Source organism: Tigriopus californicus, chromosome 12, assembly GCF_007210705.1.
Source record: "Tigriopus californicus strain San Diego chromosome 12, Tcal_SD_v2.1, whole genome shotgun sequence".
Taxonomy (NCBI): domain Eukaryota; kingdom Metazoa; phylum Arthropoda; class Copepoda; order Harpacticoida; family Harpacticidae; genus Tigriopus; species Tigriopus californicus.
The window spans coordinates 12316026-12321683 of record NC_081451.1 but is presented as its reverse complement, the minus strand read 5'-3'; positions in this window follow the sequence as shown (position 1 = coordinate 12321683).

Sequence of the window (5658 nt, the reverse complement as noted above, 5' to 3'; positions counted from 1 at the left end):
AAAAAAAAAGAATGTAAAATATGTAGTGAGGATAGATCTTATAGGGAGGGTGGGCAATTTCCAGTATCAGGCTGGCTTTTGGACACCAAGGACACCCAAAATTGGGTGATAGAAAGTATATTTCAAGCCTTCAATCATCGATTTCTTTCGCCAACCTTTTTATCAGCTATCAACCAAGTAAAGAAATCATTTAATCATCAAATGTAAACTGTCAACTGTGCATCAAATGTACTTGTGCAGAGTAAGTAGCAAGGTACCTTTGTGGAAAGTTCACAAATCACTTCCAAAATGGCTTTCATTTCAGAGAAATACTTTATATTGCGTTTTGGGTATTTTAATTGACTATTTTTTCAGAAAATTCAGCGTGTTAAAATTGAACAAATATCATGCATCGAAGTTAATGAGATGAAAAATTGATTACAAATCTTGAGAACAAGATGCTTTAGGTACAAGGTTCTTATTAGCAAAGGTAATGAGACGAAACGTTCAATTTTGGTCGGTTGTTAACTTTAATAAAAATTAGGTCATGAAACTAGCATTAGCCTAGCACCTGCTTATAATATATTCAAAAATACAACTTGTATTATACTTCTACCTTTATGATAATGTACTGTTTTGAACATTTGCAACTGTCTTTTCATCAAAATGACGTCTTCCTCTAGATTTTCCGACATTAAGCACGTCTTTAAAAGCCAATGATCTTACCTAATAACATTCTAAGCACCGAATATGCGGAAAACTATTAAGAAATGTGGGAAACATATCATGTTCTAAGTTTAGCCTCTTGGCAATGCTAATCTTAAGTTTGAGCTATTTTTAAGAGGTAGTCCAAACTTCTAGCAAATAATATTCTTGCAAAAAACTTAAATTTATACATGACTTTGTCGACAGAAATGAGTATAATAAGAATGCAGTAATGAGCTATCCCAGATTTTGACGCGCACAAGATGAGGTTGAAGGTTTATTATGCTTTGGGCCCCGTCAATGACCCATGCTTTCAAATAACGACTCTTATTTGCAACGTCACACTACCCAAAGAAAACGGGAAGAGGCACGGTAGATTGCTAAGTAACCCGCTCTTGCCTTGCCCGCAATTTCTTTCCCGGACATTATGTGACCCGGGGCACTAATTATAAATCAGATTTTAATAGAATTAGCCAAAATCATCACAAACGCATTATAATTCCATAAAAAGGAATTGGCCNAATTTCCTATCAGGCTCTCTCGAGCCGATGGATGAACAAACCTCTCAACCCGACGCCATTTCAGGCCGGGAAGAAATGGAGGACCATCCACCTGATGAAAATGTCGACATCGGATTGGTTGAAGCCAACGCCATGAATGCCCCTCTTTCCGCTGAACTCACTGCTTTTCAAGCAGAACTCGAGTTGGTTGGGCCACGTTGGAACGTAGTGCTGACGCAAGATTATCCGGAAGCCACCGCTGACCAAATTTCGGCCCTGATGGGAGGTAAACTCCAACAAGCTATAAAGCTCATCCCGATCAGACGAAAAGCAGAGAAACGGTTTGAAAACGATTGCCAAGTGCTCGAACAACTTCATGTCAAATTTTCGAAAGTGCTGCTGGACTTTCAATCCAAAAGCATTGACGATCAAAGCGCGAGAATTGAGCATTTTAAGGCTAGACGTTTCGCGGAGGATCTGATGAACACTCGCCTCCCAGCCCTTGAAAGCTCGTACCACCAGGCTGCAGATGCTTGGTTCAAACCTGAAATCGACCCTCTCATTGAACAATTGGCCGCCATTACAAGTAAGATGGAGGATATGGTCGCTTTGTTTGAATACGAAGCGTCAATCCGTCCGGTAATTCAAACGGATGGACACAACGCCCAAGTCACCGACCACATGACCAATCCGCGCGATTGCAAGACCGTCATGCAGTTCGATGCATCCAAATTGATTTCTTCCTTTGACGGTAACGTAAACGATCCAGACGTTCTACTGAAATTCTCAAATTGGAAGAGCTCGTGGGGAAATTTGGTTGAGGAGATGAAAACTCTTCGTGGCTTCAACACGACCGTGCTTTTCCAGAAATTAAAAGATTGCTTGAAAGACAATGCATTAACCTTGGTCGACAAATATTCGTGTGAATCTACGAATTCGTACGAAGCTGCAATGTATTGCTTGCTGGAGAAGTACGAGGACCCAATTACGCTTGCCGGGTCCTACATTAGCTCAGGGACGGCCTCAAGGGACTCGCCAGCAGAACATGCTGACGCCATTCGCCAGGCATTTAATGCCCTGACCAACATGCGCGACATCTTTGATCGTGAAGGCGTGGACTTGTATGACTTCGCCCTCATGAGGACATTCATTACGTCTATGTGTCCCGAAAGCCAGGCGAAGTGGAATGCTTACAAAATCCAAAAGAAATTGGAATATAATCTCGAATGTGAGAAAGCAGCCAAGATCAACAATCCGCTGCCTTGTTGGAGAGCCGGGATGGTCGAGTGCCGAGAACAATTCGAAGCCTGGCTTAGTCTGCAGAGCGTGCAGTACCGACGGCCATCCTCTGGATCCGGAGCTGCCGATGAAAGCCAGTCAACCGCTGCAAACTTCACGCTGTGCAAAACGAACAATCGATCTCAAAGTCAAGAGCAAGTCCCATTCAATCCGCCATGTTTTCTGTGTCCAGGCAACACCTCTCACCCGCTAACCAGATGCCGCAGGGGTCTAGCCATGAACTACAGGGAGTGGAGGCAAGCATGTTCACGGGAATCCCGGTGTTTTACGTGCGCACTGCCGTTCACTCCTGGGCACAAATGCGAGGGGGAATGCCCTTTTTGTAAGAGAAGACATCACCCAGTCATGTGTCCGGATCACCATGGCCGACAAAGTTCTAGACGAGACAGAGCGCCCCCATCTAGAAGAGAGCAAGTACAGCCGAAATCTCAACTGAAACGGGCTCTGGAAACAGGACTAGAACTATCCGAAGAACCAATGGAAAAGCTAGCAAAGCAAATTCTCAAATCCGTGACCGCCCAGCTCAAAGGCAGTAAGCCTAACAGCGATAAACCAGAAGCGTCGAGTACTCGTGGAGGATCACGAAAGAGAAAGTAGGATGCTATGACCTCAGAAAAGCTGTGTGAAAACAATTCAAGTATTACATCCAAGAATAAAAGTATCTCCATCGTTTCTGGGTCATATCATTGTAAACCAATCTCAACTTCGTCCTTGAANCGCCCTCTGAAGTGCAGAGCATAAAACATATTTCGTGCAGCGTAAGGGGGCTATAAAAAATCTTTTTAGAGTACTTTGGTTCATAGATTTGTAGTTTTAAACTTGAGTAGTTTGTCCACTTTTGTTCAACTTTGTAAACACTTTTGGACAGGGGTAGACAAAATTGCCAAAAACCAGCCTTGTAAGGCCCTTGTTTTCTTTAACCAAGTAAATAATCTTATGGCCAAATTTGACCACTTGAATTCATGAGTAGGGCTGGCCAAAACTTGCATTTAAATATGGTCTTTATGGGCAGCAAATTTGCAAGAAAATCTCACTTGAGTTTGCACGAAAGTTTGCAATAAACGTGTCAAAACATAGGCACCGACACGTTCTGTTGGACTGTAAAGGCCATTTTTGCCTTTCATGTCAAGCAATAGTCAATGAAAAGGCAAGTTCCGTCATAATAATTTTCCTCCCCCAAAATTGGAACCCACTATACCTAACTAACATCTTGAGCCTATATCTATTGCATTGCATGTTAAAATGAAATTATTCAGCAACAGGATATCAATAATTTCAGAGTACAACCCTTACACAACGATTTTGTTATTGAAATTAGGTTCCATTACCAACCTTCAACATAATGTATCTCCAAAAAAATGGAATGTTATAATAGAGACAGCTATCAAAAATGGACGAATGAAATATATACTTTATGCAGGCTCTTGGTAAAACATCTGCAACCCACATTCTAATTTCCTGTCGAAAAGTTTCATTGAGCAAAAAAGTCAGCAAAGTTTTAATCTCACGATTTTCCCCAAGATTGACACAAATGTATCAAAATTCATAAATTGTAGATATATTAATATTTTGGTAATAACACGGCAGAAATTGCATAACAAACTGCGTAAAAAATGGCAAGTATTGGTAATTAAATTGCAAAGTTCGCCGATGCAAAAAACCCAGAAAATTCTTGGATATGCAAGTTTATTGAAAAAGTGGCTGAAGTTGCAGAATGCAAGTTTTGGCCGGCCCTACTGATCAGAAATTAGTAGATTATTCGTAATCTGGCTTGTGTTTGAGTCCTTTTTCATTTTCAACTTTTGCCTTAAAAAGTCCTACTCACTAAGTTATGATCATTTCAAGGTTCAATCATGATATAACTATCAAGACGATTCAGAGACAATCCTATTTTTTGGTTCTAAAGTCACGTGACCATTTGATTACACAGAGCATTAACGTCGTCAGGAAGGTGAGGCCCAATATCATTACTAGAGGTCTAATCATTACCATTCTAAACAAAATCTCGTAGATGTATGGCAGCACATAGGACCCTGGATAAAGAGACCCGCGAGGTTGAGTATACGTCACCAAATTCGAGCGATCTGATTGGCTACCTACCGGGTGCCGAGGATTGGACACGCATTTTTTTCTTCTAAAATCCTTGAAACCCTTCAAGGTTGCGCGAGATTTTTAAACATTTTTTTTCATCGTCCGCTCTTCCCATTTATGTAAACAAAAATGCAAAAAAAAAATATCAAAGCTAAATTTTATGAAAGCAAAAAGAGAATTCTTTGCAGCTTTGCTCTGTGGGGGATACACTTCTACAGAAGTAAGTTTGAACCTTAAATTGGCCCACCAGACTATTTGCGATGAAGAAAAACTATCTTGATTGGCAAGCTGACCCTCATCCCCCTCCTAAGAAAGGAAGAACAGCATCAGTTAGAACTGCAAAAGTGGTAGCTGGAATAAAAGGATGCATCAAGGCAGTTCCAAAGAAATCAATGTGTTGCATTGGGTTGGACCTCCAATCTGGTTCCAGAGGGATTCAGACTAAATGCAGATGCCTACATTGAGGATTCCAAGTCTACAGTGATAACCTGGATGAGAAAAGTAGCATAAAACCACCAAGTTGTCTTTCAACAAGACTTTGCTCCTGCTCATTCAGCCAAAAAGACACTCTCCTATTTGGCTAATGAGGGAATCCTGTTTAGGAGGCCTAAGCTATAGCCCCTAAATTCACCAGATCTTAAAACTCTGGTCTATGTNCAACCACGTCAAAGACGGCTTCTATCCGGTAAGTAGCCTAACCTCCGTTGTCTCCGGGGCCAATATGGGGCGGGTTAGCCCCGCGACAGCAACTGATTAGGGCTAATAGAAAGGATAGCCAAAAAAATGGCGCAACTCGGATCAGATTCCGAGTCAAAGGCCCCGGAACTAGATTTGCCTTCTCATCACGATTGGGTCGTCCTTGTTTGACTTTGGTTTGTTTAAACTGTGTTTAAGATTTAAACTTTTACCAAAAGGAGAAACGTGTCGGGTGTAAATTAGTCGGCTTGGATCACCTTAATGCTCAGGAAACTATGAAACTATGGACTTAAAAGGCAATCCATCAGAATGGAAACTCGCTATTCCTGTTACACCAGATTTTGGCCTCGCCGTGGGGCTAAACGTTATTCTCCACCGATCAGTTGGC